This window comes from Bombyx mandarina, chromosome 21, assembly GCF_030267445.1.
Source record: "Bombyx mandarina strain Sakado chromosome 21, ASM3026744v2".
NCBI classification, from domain to species: domain Eukaryota; kingdom Metazoa; phylum Arthropoda; class Insecta; order Lepidoptera; family Bombycidae; genus Bombyx; species Bombyx mandarina.
Window position 1 is genome coordinate 1,198,669 of NC_143227.1, and position 22,444 is coordinate 1,221,112.

The 22,444-nt window shown below is 38.7% G+C and overlaps 1 protein-coding gene across 1 annotated transcript in view; it reads left to right on the forward strand.

Annotated features, from left to right (window-relative positions):
- Window positions 1-2,306: 2,306 nt before the first annotated feature.
- LOC114240356 (uncharacterized) overlaps window positions 2,307-22,444 on the forward strand; it is a 196,186-nt gene continuing 176,048 nt past the window's right edge. The window contains exon 1 of the mRNA XM_089736295.1: window positions 2,307-2,342. The gene's annotated coding sequence lies outside the window, so the exon portion shown is untranslated. The remainder of the gene's footprint in view (window positions 2,343-22,444) is intronic.

Genomic DNA, 22,444 nt, shown 5'->3' on the forward strand with positions numbered 1-22,444 from the left:
TTACGCACGGCAACAAGACATTTAAATTTTTCATTTACAAATATTTTTAAATATTTATTTCTACAGGATTGTATGAATGAGTGATGTCGCGGTTCACCTGGTGCCACGTGGCGACTTATTAATTATTATTTTTTTAAACCATCATCCACGTTAACTGGTCCCGTGCTTAGTTCGTAAAGAACTTGTGTTATAGGTACCAGATAACGGAAATAAATGTAAGATTTTTTATTAAACACATACATATATTTAATATACATCCATAACCCTGGAAAAGACATTTTATATTTATCATACAAATATTTTCCCTTAGCGGGATTCGAACCCGCGACCCCCTTGTGTAGTGACCATGTCACTTACCACTACACCAGACGTCCGTTAAATTAACACTAAGTTAATAACTTAATAAAAAATAAGTCAATAAATGAATAAGACTGTTCTATTACACATTCCCCAGTAACATCATATAAATAAAAATGCAGGCAAAAGCAGTCTCGGACGTATTGTATTTATATAAAACTATTTATTACTTAGCATATGTGCAGAATAGATTTAGTTTTAGTAGTGGAAACACGTATGAATTGTATCAGTTATTTTAAACTTTTCTTTCAATAAGTTTCGTGACAATTACAATTTCTTTTTTTTAAAGAGCTCTTGGATCCACCCCGTAACTGTTATACCCTTCAGAGTGCAATGCGCGGGTTGGCACTACGTCTATATTTTATTGGTCCCAGGCAGTCTTTAATTCAGGCAGACAAAATTTTCTCTAAACGTGTAGCTTATATTTAATGACTTATCATTTGGAGTTGGTACATAGTAATGAAACAGTTGGCCTTATCTAACAGTCAAAAGGTGCTTGCATATATAAGTCATATCTTGAAGTCACCGCACGCAGTCCGTCGCTATTAAAGTTGATGCCAAGCAGCAGCGGCTTGGCTCTGTCCCTGGTATTGCTGAAGTCCATGGGCGATGGTAATCACTCACCATCAGGTGGACCGTATGCTCGTCTGCCTAAAAAGTCAATAAAATAATTAAAACCCCGAAGCATCCTTTCATTGACATAACCAGCAAAAACTTAAACACCAAATGTCGTATTCACTGATCGTGTCAACTACAAAATAAATTACGGACATAAAATCTGCCACTAAACGGTTAGCAGCGTGTCACGTATTCGCATAGCACACGTCTCCACATCCTACTCTGTTATTGGCAGTAAAGTTTCAAGGGAAACGCTCGCAATTCAACACTAGGTTGTGATGGCGCCACTTTTAAACCGTCACAAACTTAGGCGCGACAGCGTGGCGATCCTTGGGCATTACCGCACGAAAGGCGAGATTCGAATACCAGAACAGCTAATAAATGTCTACGTTTAATCACGTCTAGGCCGTTGGCGAAACGGCACAGCTATTGGTCGTTTAGGAGCAGATGTACATACGAATTGTTTCGATCGATTGGTTATGTTGCCTTTTCCTTTCGTCATTTGTCATTCCTGGCCGTAACGCTATCAACGGAATGATGTTTCGCACTCGGAAGGCCACCCTTAACAACGTGCCCTGCGTGTAGATGCACCGGATCTAGTGAAGTTTCGATATTTAATCTAGCACACTTTGTAAAATATGGTTAGGGATTAGAGAGATAGTATCTGTTTCTCTTAAGTTACATTAGATGGGAATAACAATAAAAAACTGACGTTGTGGTCGTCGACGATCGCCTCGATGACCCGGGAGTTTGGTTGTAGCATTGACCCCCCTTACTCTACCTGGGTTCTGAACTGGGCAGAGATCGGACGTCGGGTGAGAATGTACCAGGGGAGTCGTTTGGTGGGTAGGGCCATAAAGCCTCCTTGGGCTTGCAGTCTGTTCCCAACATTTGCAGACCGTTAAGTCCTAATACCTTGCGTGCCCCTAGGCGCAGACGTCTTGGATGAGGTTAGGCCCCTGTCTGAAAAAAAAGACGGTAAGAATGAGTTATCCAAACCGAAAGGTTTCACAAAGTGAATGTGCTTATCTCAACATGAACTCAAAGTCTCATTATTAGTTTACCATAGCTACCTGCTTTCCGGTGGATCCACCCAATTCAGTTTCGGTGCTGGGGGATGCTATTAGTATCAGCACACAAAACACAGGTTACCGTATCTGAATTTTCTTCGACTTTTGAGCCTATTTCTCTGAAAATTGAGACAATTTTTTTGTAATGTACTGCACCCCTAGGTCACTAGGGCCTTTTTTTTAAGTCACTAGGGCCTGTCCATTCCAAAACTTTATGTTTAGTTGGTGGCTATTATAATCTTATCGTACCTTTCTTCTTTCAGATCTCGAGCTCAGCTGATATGACGAAAAACATAGGTATGTTAGTATTCAGATCTTGAATATCTGAATTCAAAATGTAGCCAGCACATACCATTTATTTTTAAATACAAGATCTAACCGAAGCCTTTTTTTTTTTAATTTAATGTTCTTAATATAAAACAAAATCTATTTCAATAAACGCTGCAAAAATAATTTATGATAAGAAGTTACCGATGCACCAAACAAACGTCCATTCATCGAATGATCACCTTAGTCCTTTTCTCAAGGCGGCAATAAAGAGTAGAGTGTGCTTTATTGTATACCAATATATTATAACCGAAGCAAATGCAAAACCTTAAGGATATGAACCTAACCAACATGCTTCCAACCCGAGCGAATAATAATCACGGGTCGTCGCGCATCCCGAGCGACCTGGAGGCTATTCTTTTTGCCCGGGAAAAAGCTCTCCATCTGCTGAGCATCACAGTAATAAATACTTATATATTATAACAGTAGCGTGACCTTAGTGTGGCGAAGCGAGTCTTATTACTGGTGGTAGGACCTCTTGTGAGTCCGCACGGGTAGGTACCACCACCCTGCCTATTTCTGCCGTAAAGCAGTAATGCGTTTCGGTTTGAAGCGTGGGGCAGCCGTTGTAACTATACTTGAGACCTTAGCACTTATATTTCAAGGTGGGTGGCGCATTTACGCTGTAGATGTCTATGGGCTCCAGTAACCACTTCACACCAGTTGGGTTGTGAGCTCGTCTACCCACATAAGCAATAAAAAAAACCCTGACTGGCAATTTGGAGCTTAACACCGGTTGGAGGAGTAAGCTCACCATCCGATCCGCCGCCATCACTGGATTGGTTTTCCATTCTCAATGAACAGTCGATCTCACACGGAGACTCAGTTGTCGCTGGACCACTCTTGTGCGGACAGAGGACTCCTCACAAATACCATCACGCTGCTGTTCGTAATGATTCGTTAACAAAGCGAACCGTTAATAAATAAAAATACATGTTTTTACACCATTCAAAAACTCGTCCGATATATCAGTCGCGCTGTTGCGTTCTGTCATAAATGTCGACCATTCAAATAAACATCTGTGCGGATATAAAAATGCAAATAATGTGACTTTTATGTCGGGTTTGACATGATATTGTAATGTTTTACTGAGCGGTTCCGTATATTTTATTAAGAATATCTTTTAGTGGTTCGAAGAGTGGTGTTTGTTTAGTGCACAAGAGTTAGTGCTTAGTTAGAGTCCAAGCTGCATTGAAATTTGTGACTAAAATCTTAATCTACTTCCAAGACGTTATTTTAATAACCAATCCAAGGATTGGTCATTTGATTATTAGAGCCATAGACATGTTGGTGTCTGTAATGGCATACTCGTATGTACCTACAATGACTAGATTGTCTATAGCGTTCCGGGATTCAGACCACAAATCTAGCATACTATTTCAATTTATAACAATATAATTATATAGATTCCGATATATATTTTTTGCTTAGATGCGTGGACAGCTCACCCGGTGTTAAGTGTTCACCGGAGCCCATAGACATAAAAACGTAAATGTCGGCGTAAATATTTTTTCATTACATTGATGGCTGAGCGATCTCACGGCTTACTTGCTGTTAAGTGGATACTAGACTATAACTATAATAGACAATAACTATAGATGTCTATAACACAAATGCCATATTACCTAAACCCTAACCTATCTACCTATTACCTTTAAACCTAAGGTTGTAGTTTCAATTGTATGGTATATCTTCCACCCTTCAAATCGGACCTAATGACTGCTCCGCGGTCTCCATGTGGGTTAGGTGGTTAGGTCAGAAAAAAAAAGGTTAGGCAGACAACTTGAGGGCCCAATTAACATTAATCATATTGCTGGCTAAAGTTGGATGAGAGAAGCCGAAGATCATGCTCAATGGCGTGCAATTGGAGAAGCTTATCCAGTCCAGCAGTGGACTACTATAGGCTGATGATGGTGATTACTACGAAACATATAGCTAGGCTACATATTTAGAAAAATAATATATGAGAAAAAAATATACACAATCACATACGATTGCGGACATCAAATAAATTTGTGTTGTTTTAACGGCCGTCTGGTGTAGTGGTAAGTGACGTGGTCACTACACAAGGGGGTCGCGGGTCCGAATCCCGCCAAGGGAAGATATTTGTATGATAAAATTAAATATAAATGTCTTTTCCAGGGTTATGGATGTGTATTAAATATATGTATGCGTATAATAAAAATCTTACATTTATTTCCGTTATCTGGTACCTGTAACACAAGTTCTTTACGAACTTATCACGGGACCAGTTAACGTGGCGTGATTGTTAGTAAATATTTATTTTTTTATTAAAAAAATTAAATATTTCTAGACTTCTTTCTTCTAGAATTTTAGACTTAAACTTCGTTATTGCTATAATTTTTTTTAAACTATTTTGTCAGGTTTCATGCTCTACAGTCTTCATAATTCACAGACAGCGAAAGTTTCATTTTGATAAAAATTTGGGTAACGTAACATTGAATGGTCGATTCATAGTTAAAGGCCACTCTAATATCAATCTGTTTATATATAATGTATATACGAGAGGCAATAAACACACTAATATGTTTACAAATAAGCAGATCCAACGTTTTGTTTTGAACTTTGGACCTTTCTATAATTGAATCGATCGTTGACTATATTTATTACGGTAATAAAATAATTAATTGACGTTCGAATTAATAAAATTGATTTACGCATAATTTGTTTTAAGTTGATTCCGTTGAATGAGTGGTTAGTTGTGTTCAATGCTCACAGAATTGAGTACTTTAGTATTATAGAGACCTAAATATAGTTCGCTCGTTTGCGAGTATAATTTTTTTTTTATTGCCCCTGTAGGCAGACGAGCATACGGCCCACCTGATGGTGAGTGGTTACCGTCGCCCATGGACTTCAGCAATGCTAGGGGCAGAGCCAAGCCGCTGCCTACCGCTTAATACTCTCCACAAGCCTCTTTTAAAGAATAATAATAATAATATAATAATAATATAATAATAATAATATACAGTATTAAGAAAACTAGTGGTCCTCCGTTAGTCGAAATTCGACTATAATTAATTGAAATTATAAGTTTGTACACTATTATGATTCTATTGTCAAAGACTTATTATACTTTTATAATCACAGATTTCGCTAAGACTTTAGACAAATATTGAGTGGTTACCGTCGCCCATGGACTTCAGCAATGCCAGGGGCAGAGCCAAGCCGCTGCCTACCGGTTGGTGATCAGATCGTCAAGATGGGGCAGCTAATGGTCTAAGACGCCCCGCTAGACTGGAAGCCGCATACCAGGTCTGAAAGACTGCGTTGGGGCACTAACACACAATACGACCTATACCGATCAAATAATAAAAAAAGATTTGGTTTATTTTTCTTTCAAACTGAACCCTTTTTTTATTTAATAAATTAAATCATTTAACTAGCTGTTGTGATTTAAAATTTATATAAAACTCGTATCAGATCAAAAGAACGAACGATTGATAGTCTTGTTTGTGACAAAAAAAAAAAAAAAACTAGGACACTATGTCTTTATTGCATTGTCATTTATTTATTTGCATACTAACGAGGTATTTAATAAAACTATATTTTACGAGTATAATTAACGTACAAATTGCGTATATTTCGAAAGGAAACTAGAACGCAAAATATATTTAATTTTATTCGAATCAATTTTGAATAGCCATTTGGAGTGTGATGATTCAATAAATTCCTCTAATTTTGTTCATGTCTAAGGCTTTGGTCTGGTTGGTAATGTGGAGACGACCACCGCTACATTTTAATATGGCCCCTACTCTTCCTTAACTCTTATAGTATCATCTGCAGTTACTTCCTACCTCCCTCAATAACTTTTGCTTTCTCTACGTCAAATAATTTCATTGTTTAATAATTTTGGTAATTGGTAATTTTGACTGGATATTAATTACCCCTTTCTATTGCCTATGCGAAGTGTTCCGGTCTAAAGAATACGACAACAGTGTTCGTGCCGACGTTTGTGTCATCAGTATTTCAAAAAACAAACTAATATTCAATAGAGATATTTCATACATTATAAACCACTTCGCCATTGCACTCAGGCGCGCACGCACGTCGCATAAAATAAAACAATCCATTATAAATTCAGAGTTTAATTTAACATAAATTAAATTTCAAATGTCCATACGAAACAAACAGCAATAAAACATTTTTTAGAGTTTCATGTAGGTATGCGGTGACAGTAATTTTCTGTTGTCCACGGACTACAGTAGCCAGGTGAACTGTGAGCTTGGCATCTATTGAAATATAAAAGTTGTTACCTTGTTAATTAATAGTTACGTATATAAAATTTCATAAATATTAAGGAATAATGCCCCAAGAACATCTAAATATATAACTTTATTTATTTCAATTTGTAATTAGTTTCGATTTTTCAATAACAGGAATATTTGGAAGGAAACGTTCTAGTGTTTTTTTTTTCTCTACTTATTTGCTGGTAGCCTAAGAGGCTATATCAGCTACGCCAGGACGGGTAGGCGACCTCACGGGCTCAATCTGAGAGAATTTGCTAACACTAGCAAGAGCCGTGCTTCGCTTAATCTACAATCAGATCGGAAACGCGACCCACTGAGAAGATCCGACGAGAAACTCAGTGGGTTCGTTTAAGTGTTCTTTCCGATGGCGGACGACTCCTTTCCAGTATCGTTTGAAGTAAGATTTATTACTTTGCCGCCCATGTCTTTGCGAAGCTATCATGCTTCCCAAACTATCGGATGTAAATACTGGTACAGAACAGCAAAAGTATTAGCGTAATAAAAACCCGCCTAGCATCAGATGGGCCGCAAGATCGTCTCCGTGCTAGAAGCAAAGCTTACGTTGTAATCCTACTTTACCGTTCCTATCTAAATTTACACCAATGAAATTCCCTTGATCTTGGCTATCCGTGCCAACAACAGTAAATTCTGGTCTAATCTGTAACCACTAAAATTAACCCATCACGAAACCAGTGTGATAAGTCTTGCAACAATTTATGGATTAACTCTTTCCTATTGTATATTTGTTGTGTGCATGAATTTGGTAAGGACAAATTAAATGTTGTACTGGTGGTAGGACGTCTTGTGAGTCCGCTCGGGTAGCTACCCCCACTCTGCCTATTTCTGCCGTGAAATAGTAATGCGTTTCGGTTTGAAGGATGGGGCAGCCGTTGTAACTATACTGAGACCTTAGAACTTATATTTCAAGGTGGGTGGCGGCATTTACATTGTAGATGTTTATGGACACCCATAACCACTTAAAACCAGGTGGGCCGTGAGCTCGTCCACCCATCTAAGCAATAAATAAATTAAAATGTCTGACAAAACTTATCTTAAGTACCATTTTAGACAATTATGAACTTATTCAAATTTTCCACATATGACTGTGTGTATCTTATGTATTTGTCAATGCCAAAGTATATGTGGTAGGTAATAAATTTCTTAGTATTTATATGTATTCGAAAGTACAGTCTTATGTAAAACATTACTGCTCTTAATATTTATGTATTCTGTAATGAAAAATACATACTTGTTTTCATGCGACTTCGAAACATCGATGAAGGATTGCATCGAAGCAAAAATACCCAACTATTGTAGTACAGAATACTATTTTAGTATTTAGTCTGGAAATTAGGGGAGAGTTTAGTAAGAAATATTATGAAAACACTTTCAGGTATAAGTCATCACTAAATAAAAGTCGAGTAGGAAATTACAGACGGCCTAAGTCTTTCTGTAGCCAGGCAAACTATTATTTTGCGATATACCCTATTACCAATATCCGCTCAACGGCCGCTCATAATCCGTTTAAATATCTAAGTCGAATAAGAGGAATTATTAAAAACCCAAGTTTATTTAGACCGGGTACCGCAAGATACACTTAAATTTTCTGTCATGCTGGAATATACCGTTGAAAATTTACACAGCCATGAACGCTTAGCGACGGGTTTAGTGTCGTGAATGTGTATTCCATTAAAACTCTTGCTATTTTATTACGTAAACAGATTTAAATGTATCTATAAAATGTCCCGTAAAATTGTCCATCAAAAAACTGGTTGTCACCCTAACGCCTCAAACGCATCAACATGTTCACATCATTTGACGATGTGGAAGGAAAACATTTAGAAAATTAGATCATTAGGAATACCTTCTCAATACTCCAAGCCGGTGTGCTATATATCTACCGCAATAGCGTTCCGAATGGCGCGACAAATACATGGAATTCCAAGAATTGGGCCGGAGTATACATAAAATTTTCATCTACCTCCTGAAGTACGTTGATGTTTTTAATAACTTTCAAGATGTCGCTATTTCCGTTTCGTGAAAGCGAATGTTACAAAATATATTTAAATTCCTTCTATAGCCACGGTCTGTCGTAAAACCTTAACTATGGAATATAAATAGGTCGAGCTTCCCTCAATCACAGGAGCTTTCATAATGCATCTAGACTTTTACGACATGCGTCACTGCGCGTCTTCCTCATATTTTATTCAAATTTTTCAGATATTAATAGTTATCTCTTTAAACATCCATCATACATTTTAATTCGGGTCTAATGTGTGTCTAAGGTTCGAACCATAGGAAAAAATGATGATCTCTCTTTCGTTCTAGCGGAAGATTCCGGTGGATAATCTCGTGACCTCTCACCCAGAAACTTTGGGATGTCAAGATTAAGAGCGCCGAGAGATCGTTTATTAGGTACCTAGTCGTCAACTCTCCATGTCGGCTATGTGTCGCTAGCCACATTCTGCTGCCATTACATTCCTTTGATTCATCCATAATAGCAAATTCGTCTCCTTGTTTTGTTTAGTGTGTTCATTGCCCTCCATCCTATTAATGCTAGAGCATAGTGTAAGCCTGGATTGGTGGGTAGTACCGTTTTACTTATTTTTGCCGAAAATAATTCGCGTCTGCCACGTTCTTCAGTTTTCCATGTTGTTTTTTGCTTAAATGGATGGCTCAATGCCGCCACCCACCTTGAGACATGAATTCTAAGTCTCAGTTTTTACAGTACAACGGCTGCCCCACCCTTCGAGCCGCAACGCATTCGTGTTTCACGACAGAAATAGGCAAGTTGGTTGTACCTATTCGTGCGGGCTCACAAGATGTCCTAAAACCAGTAATTGCGCAAATTAAAATTTTTTGCGGTTTGATTAATATTACACGATGCTATTTCTTCACCGTGGAAGTCAATAGTGAACATTTGTTAAATACGTATTTCATTATAAAAATTGGTACCCGCCTGCGTAATTCGAACACCGCTCAACATGAATGCACCGGACGTCTTATCCTTTAAGCCACGACGACTTCAATCTTTATAGAAACAAAACTACCAGTGTTTACAATAAATGTGTCTTAGTATTATTTAAATACTTCCCATAATAAGGTATCATTAATAACGTTATAAGGCAGCGGCTTGGCTCTGCCCCTGGCATTGCTGAAGTTCATGGGCGACGGCAACCACTCACCATCAGGTGGGCCGTATGCTCGTCTGCCTACAAAGGCAATAAAAAAAAACCTATTGATAAAGCTACTTTGGCAACATTATAGGAGATATTTTCACACCTAGACCTGCGCTAAGCCGATTAATATAATTTATTATCATTATGTTAATAATTTAACCTAAACCCAATTTGGTACTCACCTGTGGGATTCGAACACTTATATAGTCGCACCGCTCATTACAAATGTACCAGGCGGCTTATCTCGTAAACCAAAACAACTTCAGAACTGTTAACTTTAAGCTTTGTGTAATTCATTAAGATGACTCAGAAAACAGAGTTCATTCATTTAAAAAAAATCCAGGAAAGTCTGATTCTATAAGCTTTTTGCGGAAGCTTGTCAATAATAGTTGCAAAATAAGCAGATTAAAATGTCATTTACTAAGCTTTGAGCTTAGCGGGACGCAGTTCCATGAGATGGTCGGACCGAATTCGGTCTTGTCTGGACATCAAGTTCCATGATGCCCTCCACGAGGCCAAGGATCGTAGCAGTTGGAAAATGATCGTACAAGAGAGGTTGATGCAGAAGGGAGTCACGACCCACAGTAATGAGGAGAACTTTGGGCTGGAAGGAAACTAAAAAAATCGTTATACATTCTAAAATAAGTTTCATTAAGAAGTATAACTACAACATTATTTACGCAGCCACATGGATCATTAAATTAGCGAATTATTTAAAACTATCAACATGTTTGGCCACTAAACGAGGTCCGGCGCGTACAGTAGCACGATCCCGATCACGACACGAAGATCTATATCGAGACGTTTCTAAATTACTTCATTAATGTCTATAAAGGAAAAATACAGATCACTGGGATCCTGTTTTGTGCGATTTAAATAAAAATAAAATTTTATAGTGTGAGATGTTCATTCAAGCGTCTGGCGCCGTGAGTTCATTCTTGGCCGGGGACGTGTGGTCTCATTTAGAGCGGCTACCAACAATATTTTTCAGTAACTTGATATTATTTGATGGGAATTATTTTCGAAAATAAGTGAGTATTTAATAAATAAAAAATACCCTTGTAGGCATATGAGCATACGGTCCATCTAATGGTGATTGGTTACTGTCGCCTATGGACGTCAGCAATGCCAAAGGCAGAGCCAAGTTGCTGCCTAACGTACGTACTCTCCACAAGCCTCGTTTGACGAAGAATATACTTGAGTGGTAGTGAGAAATGGTAGAGTAAGCCGCGTTTTCTGGTCTTATTCTGGAGCTTATGTAGGTAGCCGAAGAGATCAGCTTAACTGTGGGTTCAGCTCCGTACAAAGTTACAGGTTCGAGCACAACGGACCTATGCAGGTACATGCCACTAATTCGCCTACTTTAGCCCCAAAGAAGTCATGGATTCCAGTACGAAGGGGACAGCCAATAGATTTTACAACAGAATAAAGATTGCGATACGCGAACACAACACAAAACATAAAACTCCAAAAGAATCTTTGACTAAAATATTGACTTCGACCCAGAATCGAATACTAGCCGTACGCAATAATCGAGGTCATTAGGATCGGATAAGCTCGGCGGTCCAATAAAAATATTTATAAAAAATAAAAGTCCGCTGATACTTAGACCCCATCCTAGTAACACAGGCGACACGCTGTAACCGGTTGCAGGATGCCCTCAGATAACGGTGGGACTGTTAATGATAAGACGGATCGTAATGATAAGCGATACACAACAACACGTGGCCACTAGAGATTTTATTACTTTACGCTGACAGGAGAACCAGCGGCCAACCCAATCTGCTTCTCTTTATACACCAATTTAGTAATAACATTAGTTGCTTTTTTTCTTGTCTGACTTTAACAAGGTTTCGGAATTGAAAAAATAGGTTATACTCATGTTTTTTCACCGTTCACGGTTCACACCGTTTTTTCTTCTCACCATAGATTCTCAGAGTAACTGGTTTGAAGCGGCCTGATTTCCAACACAGCTCCATCCCGATGATCGGTTTAATTGCAATACAAAAACGTATAAATAAAAGGCGATCCATTACGGTCGAGAACTTGTAATGACGTCTTTCGATAACGACTAGGCAGCTGATAAGGCACGCTTAATTGATAAAACAAAAATCGCCCCTAGCACCGCGGGAAGATGTGCTATCATATTTTTTTTATTTTTTTTATTGCTTAGATGTGTGGACGAGCTCACAGCCCACCTGATCTTAAGCGGTTACTGAAGCCCATAGACATCTACAGCGTAAATGCGCCACACACCTTGAGATATAAGTTCTAAAGTCTCAGTATAGTTACAACGGCTGCCCCACCCTTCAAACCGAAACGCATTACTGCTTCACGGCAGAAATAGGCGGGGCGGTGGTACCTACCCGTGCGGACTCACTAGAGGTCCTACCACCAGTAATTACGCAAATTATAATTTTTCGGGTTTGATTTTTATTACACGATGTTATTCCTTCACCGTGGAAGTCAATCGTGAACATTTGTTAAGTACGTATTTCATTAGAAAAATTGGTACCCGCCTGCGGGATTCGAACACCGGTGCATCGCTACATACGAATGCACCGGACGTCTTATCCTTTAGGCCACGACGACTTCCACGACGACTATTACAGAACCACTTACTTATACACATAGAGCTACTCTTCTTGATTGTTTCAGAAGGTTGCAACCTCAACCCAGGTTGAGTCTGGACATTTTAGGTAAAGGTTCGGATTTATTTTAAGGCTGCGGTGCAGATTGAGAGAGTTTAATGACATTTTACTGGTGGTAGGACCTCTTGTTAATTTAGCACGGGTAGGTACCACCACCCTGCCTATTTCTGCCGTGAAGCAGTAATGCGTTTCGGTTTGAAGGGTGGGGCAGCCGTTGTAACTATAATTGAGACCTTCGAACTTATATCTCAAGGTGGATGGCGCATTTACGTTGCAGATGTCTATGGGCTCCAGTAACCACTTAACACCATGTGGGCTGTGAGCTCGTCCATACATCTAAGCAATAAAAAAAAAGTTGAAAAGGTTTTTTTTATTACATAGGTGCCGGCCAACTGGTTACTGGAGCACACGGGTATCATAATATACACAACACCATGAGACATGAGGCCTATGTCTCAATAAGACACGGGAACGCGTGACTGCTTCGCGGCACAAATAAGCAGGATAGCTGTTCACATTTGGAATAAGCGCTACCACCTATAATTAGACAGTTCCTTGGGTTTTTGATTTTCATTGCACGATGTTATTCCTTTATCGTGGAAGTGGTTCGTGAATATTTTTAAGTACATATTCCTTTTGTAATTGCCTGTAAATTATGAAGACGTCAGCCGTATCGCTCTCTGTACTTACATTCTAAAGTAATTGAATGTCTTATTTGTATCGCAGATGCTAAAAACACAGTACGAAAAAATGTGGTTGCAAACAATTAAATTCAAAATACAGATTTTTCCAATCTTTTCAATTGAAAAGAATATTGTTTTGATAAAACTTGATAGAGGAAAAGAATATCTGTCTAACTCCGAATAAATAAATCTGCGCTCTGGTAAATTTGCTTACCTACGTGTTCCAGTTACTTAATGATTACGGCTGGATATGTTATGATTAACGTGAAGTAGTGATGACTTCCGATTTGAAGGAATCAATACGTTCAAATTATGTTTTCGTGTCTCAAGATCGACAGTGACGTTCTCATTGTGATGCCAAGTGGCTCCTTCCACAACAACGAAAATAAATATATAATATCTTTACAAAATATCTTTACAATACACCAATGTTCGAGCCAAACCATATTTTAGTACAATCGGGCCTGAGACTTGATTTATGACCTTAGATACGAACTGAAACCTAGTACTAACAGTTTTAAGTACTAAACGAACTTAAAAGCTCGTAAACTGTCGACTTAGCTTTTAGTAGGTGCGAGCTTTCTCTGAAAAGTGTGATTAAATTTGTTTTAGGAATGTATAATCGGGAAGGGAGATGTTTTGTCACTTTTGCACGGGTCATTAAGTCAAAGTATTAGATAAAGGACCTCTTGTGGGTCCACACAGGTAGGTACCACCACCCTGCCTATATCTGCCGTGAAGCAGAAATGCGTTTCGGTTTGAAGGGTGAGGCAGCCGTTGTAACTATACTGAGACCTTATATTTCAAGGTGGGTGGCGTATTTAGGGGGAAGGGTCGACCGAAGAAGACATGGATGGAATGTATGACTGACGATGAGAGAGAGAGAGGGGAGTAAGTGTTGAGATGACGGTTGATCGAGGAGAATGGAATAGAAAAATGCACTGTGGCGACCCCACCTAGTGGGATAAGGTGGAGATTTTTTTTTTCCTACCTAATCTGAGAGCCTTGAGAAGCTATTTCAACGTAACTTTAACTAGAAGGTGAGCTCACGGAGCTCAAACATGATGACGTTGCTAACACGAACCCTAGCAAGATCCGTGCTTCGCAGAATCTACCACCGGATGGGAAACGCGACCCACTGAGAAGATCCGGCGAGAAACTCAGTGGGCTGTGTCTGAGGGTTAATTTACTGATGACTGGGGAGACATAGAAGATCAAATTCAATGCTTTCGTGAGGCATAATTGAATTGATTTTAAAATTTAATCTCGAATTTCATATATTTGCCTCTTTTCGTAACGCAGCCCGCAACGATATTGGTACATCTTGTATTTTTATACGGTTTCCATAAAGTATTTCATTTTCGATTGAACACTTTCCTGTCACGTTACCGTCATGTTAAATAAACATTAAATTTGAATTGAGAATTGCGAGCGGACTACCTACTGCTTGTGTTATAATTTTTTTTTAATTTATCGAACAAAGGCAAACATATCAATATGCATAAATTCGAATTACAAAATAAATAAAATCAATACGTATAAAATTCCTTTTGATCGAAAGCAATATAGTCTTTGCCGTTATAAAATCATGAATCAGATTTGATTGTACAGCTCAATATTTTTCATTTCTTATAAATTACTCGGTCAAGTCTCTCTTTCTCTTAATAAAATACTATTTTAGTTCCAATGTCTGAAATTTTAAGGTTGATATTCGTTTGTGTATTTATTAATCAAATTATCTTTCACCGTAAGGCGGGTCTCACACGCTGCAGTTTTTGCATAAATTGGAGGTAGTTAATAGTCAGTTGTGAATGCCCAAGGGTAGGTAAGGGTGAAGGAACTTTAAAATTTTTGTTTAAAGGTGATTTATAAAGAACTAATGCCTACCCTTGACTTTGGATGTAGTGTATAATAAAAATTTAGTTCTTTATTTTGCGAATGAACTGCCCGCTCATATCAAGGGGTCATAGATTGAAAAACGAACTGTATTGGTATTACTTAGGTCCTTTTTTTATTGCCCTTATAAGCATACGAGCATACGCCCACCCGATGGTGAGTGGTTACCGTCGCCCATGGACTTCAGCAATGCCAGGGGCAGAGCCAAGCCGCTGCCTACCGCTTAATACTCTCCACAAGCCTCGTTTGAAGAAGAACGTGTCATAGCGCTCGGGAAACACCGTGGAGGGGAGCTCATTCCATAGCTGTTTGATACGTGCCAAAAAAGATCTCCGGAAACGCTGTGTCGATGAACGCAGCGGTTCTAGATAATATGGATGATCTCTGCTCCGATGGCTGGAGGTGCGATAATATAAAAAAGGAGATGAGGGGATTGAGGTAGAAAGCAAAATTGATTTCCAGTCCTAAGTCGAATGTTTAAAAGCATTGTGGGTGAAAAAAGCAGTTCTAGCTGAGAGAGATCGCCACGGCAGAGATTAGTTCGTTGAGTATGAGAGACTCAAACAGTTCTTTAGAGCAGTTCCTTTGGAATAAGCCGTAACAAAAGGCAGAGAGAAAAGAACTCTTTCTTACAGAAGCAGAGGTTTTAAGTTAAGCAAGACTTAATATCTTCAGTTCAAATATACCTTTTTTGCATAAAATCAAATGGCCTACTGGGAGATGCGACAACTCTGGACATGCTTTTGAAGTCACTTTAAAGGATAAGACTTAAATCGTAAATCTTAAGGAAGGTTCACAAACGACTTCTACGATGAAGGGACAACGTTGTGTAAAAAAAATCCTGCAAATTTGTTATCAGCGCATTATGCGTCCGAGCGAGGAAGGTAACATTTTTTTTTTTTTTTTTTTATTGCCCTTGTAGGCAGACGAGCATACGGCCCACCTGATGGTGAGTGGTTACCGTCGCCCATGGACTTCAGCAATGCCAGGGGCAGAGCCAAGCCGCTGCCTACCGTTTAATACTCTCCACAAGCCTCGTTTGAAGAAGGACATGTCATAGCTGTCATGCCTTAAGCCTTGTTCGGACTAGGCGAGTATTTTAGTCGAGTACCGAGTAATTTAGTGGCTAAATTACTCGCTACTCGCCCGAAAAAATAGAACAAAATGGATCGACTTGACTAAATTATTTACTAACCTACTCGACTACGTTTTTGGTGCTCAGACACATATAGCTACTAAATTACTCGGTACTCGACTAAAATACTTGCCTAGTCCGAACAAGGCTTAGTCATGCATTAAGGGTGGGACAGTCACTATTTAATTTTTTATTGCTTAGATGGGTGGACGAGCTCACAGACCACCTGCTGCTAAGTGGTTACTGGAGCCCATAGACATCTACAGCGTAAATTCGCCACCCACCTTGAGATATAAGTTCTAAGGTCTCAGTATAGTTACAACGGCTGCCTCACCTTTCAAACCGAAACGCATTAGTGCTTCACGGCAGAAATAGGCAGGATGGTGGTACCTACCCGTGCGGACTCACAAGAGGTCCTACCACCAGTGAAAAACAAGAGGTCCTACCACCATTGAGTCTTCAATCTGATTTTTAAGCGTGGGTATTTAAGATTTTAGTGCCCGTCAACTCAGATAACCAATCTGTGAATTAGCTAGTCCTTAACTTAGCGCAATAATAAAAACGCATCTACCACAGTCGAGGATTTTTTTCATAGCCGAATTGCCGTCATTGCAACGTTCAAATCGTCCTGGTTTTGTCGTATATATAATCAAATAGAAATTCAGTCTGTCTTTTACTAGTGTCGGGTTTTATGACGATTTTACGATCGTGATAAAACGTAAACATACGTTTTTACAAATTCATTTCCCGATAAATAAATATATCGGTTCATTGAACTCTTTTATACGTATTAATATTAATGATTAATTTAACAGCTGTCGATTTCGGAATGATGTCCGCATCATTCAGTTGCCGGGTCGAATTTTGATTATGATTTTGACATAGCTATTCTGCAATCCCTTTGACGAAGGCAATATTTTTCCATCTGACTAGAATATTAGTTAGTATATGCAAAATTTTGATGAGGTCACGACCAAGCGCGATTGTAAGTGGTTGCCGTTGCTAATGGACATTGGTAATCTAAATGACAGGGCTTTGGGGCACAGGCAGGTCGCTGCTGACCCTAAGAAATTTTTCGTATCTCTTTCGATCGAGGAAAAGATCAGTTGATAATATGTTTACTACCCAAGCCTAACCAGAGCCAAATTAGTGGTAGGTATATAGAGATCCTGTGATTCTGGATACCACCATCCTATTTCTGCTGCAATATATGGATCAATACTAATACACTTTCAATCGTAAGGTGGGCAGTGGAATTCCCGATATCCAGTCTTCAATGACCATGGCAGATGTACCAAGAAATCAATAAAATATCAGAAACATTTTAACTTAAAATACTATCCACTACAAACACTTAGTAATTTCGTAATAAACAAATGACTAATCTCGTTCAATATATTAATCCACAGAGGCCAATTCATTAATATAAAGAATATCGTAAAATGATTTTGAACAGAATTTCCATGTTCCGTATGTTCACATAATAAAACTCAAAGACGAAACGAGAAAGACATAAAACGTTCGCTCTGAGCACACAGCGAAGCCTTTTGATGTTCAATCGCTCCACGTATTACACCGTCGAAGAATTCTTATCTTCATTGTTATTGTAATGTTAAACAGATATCACACCCATGGTTATCACAGCCTGAACCCACCTGCCCTGGTAAAACCGGAAAGGTCTCCGGGCCACCACTAATCTCTCAAACATAAAAAAAAATATGTGTGGTGTCGTGGAACACCGAATAGGAAGGAAATTCCTTATTATAAAAATATTTAGTTTAAGTTCTATTCAAGGTATAAAGAAAATAATTATTCGGGTATACATTTTTTATTATAATTTTTTTATTGATAAAAATAAAATAAAAACTACTTTACAAAGTTATCAACTTTATTTTATTCACAATGATTTATAAAAGATATATAATAATAATATACAAAGAAACAGCTATTTATATGAATAATAATAATAGCCGTCATCACGTAGACTATACATAAGACACTGTATAGCCATCATATTAAGACTATACATAAATAATAAAAATCTTACGTTACGGACGTTTTTTCCCGGTTAGGGTATACCCCTCCGCATCGGCCCATAAGGAACTTCGTTCCAACAAAACAACCTGAACGCTGCCCTAGTATTGCTGATGGCCATGTGTGACACTGATCATTCACCAACATGTCTTCACCAAAAAATATATAAAAGGTCTTGTATTGTTTGCAATTAAAACAGGTCACTTGAACGAATTGTAAAGTCTCTTCTTTACCTTCCTCTCTGCCGGTAGATTTGAGGAGCTTTTCTGGCTTTTGCATAGCTCTCTAACTCTTACTGAAATAATTTATTAACATCTGGGCATGGGCAATCTTAAGACTGTCACAAAATATATTTTATTATTCATTATAATGTATCCTCTTTATTAAGTTTAAGACCGTAAACTGTATTAACAGCATCCCACATTGATGGTACCCGGTCATTGTACTAGCCGAACCCGTCGCTTGCGACGAAGGGCTCGGCGAGTAAATTAACCCACAGACACAGCCCACTGAGTTTCTCGCCGGATCTTCTCAGTGGGTCGCGTTTCCGATCCGGTGGTAGGTTCTGCGAAGTACTGCTCTTGCTAGGGTTCGTGTTAGCAACGTCGTCAGGTTTGAGCCCTGTGAGCTCACTTACTTATTAGGTTACGCTGATATAGCCTCTCAAGGCTACCAGCTGAAGTAAGAAAAAAAATATGGTACTGTCGGTGTCACAAGTAGACTTTTTAATTTACCAAAAGGAACCGGATAGTTGGGTCGGCATCTCGTCACGGGTCCGTCTGTATATCACTCGATATGAAGACGCTGTAACGGTCGACTTGTACACAAATTTCCTGCGTTTTCACACCTGTTCTTGTACCATTACATGATTATGCAATCGTATGGTTTATTAATTTAATCGGTTCGTAGTCCGGAGATATGTCGAAACGGCTTAGGAGACAGTTTACTTTTAACCGACTTCAAAAAAGGAGGAGGTTCTCAGTTCGACGGTATGTTTTTTTTTCTATGGTTGTTACCTCATAACTTTTGACTGGGTGAATCGATTTTGATGATTCCTTTATTAGAAAGCTGACGCTTCCCGTTAGGTCCCATTTTAATTTAGTCGTTCAGAGTAAGCTCGTCCACCCATCTAAGCAATAAAAAAATAAAAAACTAAAAACAAATGAGTATGAATTCAAATCATACTTAATTTTATTGCAGAATACTAGAATAATACTTATAGCAAATAAGATGACCACTCAGACTCATCGATGCCAAACATAACCAGCAACTTAAATAAATAAATAAAATGCATTCGCGGCAATTCAAACAATCCAAGTGGAACCTCCATTTGCCCCACGCAACACAATAAAAGCGATAAGACGCGATAAAACACGATATGTATTAAAACATTTTACGATCTGCAAATGAGGTGTGTAATGACCAGAGAGATTAGATGGTTTTGGTTTGTTTATTATACGAGAGATTGCGTTACCGGACAGAGGTATTGTTGGGATCAGTGATTTCGAAAAGGCGAATTTTGAAAGCAGAACGACGAGTGATAAGAAGATGAGCTTCTAGAATCATAGCTGCCTAGCATTATGGACGCTAATCGTACAGTCTTAACGGCCGTCTGGAGTAGTGGTAAGTTCGGATTCGAATCCCGCCAAGGGAAGATATTTGTATGATAAGTATTTTCCAGGGTTATGGATATATATTAAATATATGTATGTGTATAATAAAAAATTATTAAAAATTAGTAAATATTTATATTTATTTATTTATAGTTGTATCTTTAAACAACTTTCATTCGCAGTATTGATAGGGCATCTTGCGAGACGTCGCTTTGCCTATTTTTGCAGCGAAGCAGTCGTCCTTGTGAAGGGTGGAACAACTTTTATACAATACAATTGTGACTTAACCTCATGTCTCAAGGTAGTGGCGCTGTGAATCCGGTATCACCTTTACAGGTGGACCGTATACCGATCAACGCGAAAAAGTATGGCGGTAGTCATTAAGTTGCTTTCAGACTACGCTGTACTATAGTGCCATATCAGTGTATACTTAGGCTTTGGTAGGCAGCGGCTTGGCTCTGACCCTGGCATTGCTGAAGTCCATGGGCGATGGGGACCACTCTCCATCAGGTGGGCCGAATGCTCGTCTGCATACACGGGCAATAAAAAAAAATTAGTACAGTACAGTGTGAACGTGTCCATAACAATGTATAGTGCGCGATATTATTTGTGCTATGAGCTATTATATTATAGCGTAGTCTGAAAGCAGCTTTATAGAACACAAGATATTTGACAGATGCCTGAATGTCGCTTACGACATTTTCAAGATAAGCTTGCATATATACAAGATCCCAAGAACAGCATTCGGACCGTCAGTCTACCGAGCAATATCAACCGCTCGATGGAAGATCTGTCCTTCTTAGTTATTCCCACAAAAGAAATAGTCTGCTGAATGACATTTTTAATTTGTTTCAATTTGGGGTTATCTTTTGTAGGTGCAAATGAATAAGGTCACCTTGTAATTTACTGGTTAGACGAGCTCAAATTCTATTCTTTGTGTCTTACCAGAGTCCATAGACAACAAATGGTAAACCCAACAGCCGACCTGGAGATCTAAGAAGAATTTGAAGATTGTTTTATTGCTGTAGGGGTCGCTCTGGTATTGCTTCGGGTCAGGATATTCCTAGTCCTACCAGTAATTTAAATAGGAACTATCTAAACCTTACCCAACTAAGGCTAAGACTAAGAGTCCTTTTTTTTCGGACATGGGGCCGGACATGGAACCTCTTGTAAGGTATCCGTGCCTAGGGAGCACGTGGAGTATGTGAGATTTGACAGTCTGCAGATGTTGGGCGCAGGCCCTAGGACCTGTATGTAGAATAGGTTTTTTTTATTTCCTACCTCAGCTGATAGCCTTGAGAGGCTATTTCAGCGTAACCTTAACTAGTAGGTGAGCTCAAGGGGCTCAAACCTGACGACGTTGCTAACACGAACCCTAGCAAGAGCCGTGCTACGCAGAATCTACCACCGGATCGGAAACGCGACCCACTGAGAAGATCCGGCGAGAAACTCAGTGGGTTGTGTCTGCGGGCTAATTTACTCGTCTAGCCCTTCGTCGCAAGCGACGGGTTTGACGAGAACGATGACCGGGTAGAATTGAGATCGCAGCATATAAAATCAAAATTCCACTGTTCCAAAATCTTCAATTATTATAATAAAAAAATATCTAACACTTTTATTACGCCTTAACCGTCTTCACCATCTTCCTTTTTTGTCATTCTGTCTGTCGTGTTCTTTTCCCTTTCTTACTCTTTTTCATAAATTTCGTTCTTACCAATCCTACATGTAGGTATAATATATAAATACTCTGCTCAGAGTACTGTCTTAATATTGCAACCCAATCCGGTCTGACAGATTTTTATCACCGAAAAACATTTTTAATAGATCTCCTTAAAGCGATAAGTCAATATAGACTTTTCAGTTTCTCCACTAATTCAGCTTTTAGGAAGTCTAAGATTTATACTGTGAATATAAAAAAAACGAATAAAGACGAAACATAAATTTTATTTATTGATCAATAATTTTCTACGGATTTAGTTATCGATAGAAGCTTATTGATTTTGAATGTATAGATGTCTCAATCAATTTTAATTTGCTGTTTTTACATTATGAGCCTTAGTTCAATAGTGTAAGAGGTATTTCAATTTGAAAAAATAATAATGAAGAAGTTGATGTGATTCCTAATACGATATTCAAAATCATTGGTTTTTACTAATATATTTGCATTGTACGCAACGTAACTGTGTTTTTTAAAGCAACTGTTGCTCGGGGTCACCGTCCTCAAAAAAGGCAGGGTGCGGAAGGGGCTGCTAAGGGCTTATGAATTAATATGTAATCATCTATAGTTCTGAAGGTTGAAACTATTCTACAGATACTTCAGTCTTATTTCAGGGGGGCATTGTCTAGATAATGGGCTGTAGTAGCCTCACTTGACACGTTTATTCCACGTGAGGCTGCGACGAGTTGTATACAATCGAATTAAGATTTCGAACTCGTAATAATATATCATCATACTTGATACATACGCAAATAGACTCCGCTAACCACTTAACACCTGGTAGTGCTTGAATTTGTTTAGCAAAATGCAGAAATAAATCTGCTTCATTGCAGAAATGGACTGGATTGTGGTACCAATGAGGGCATGTCACATATGATAACACCACGAAACCGAAA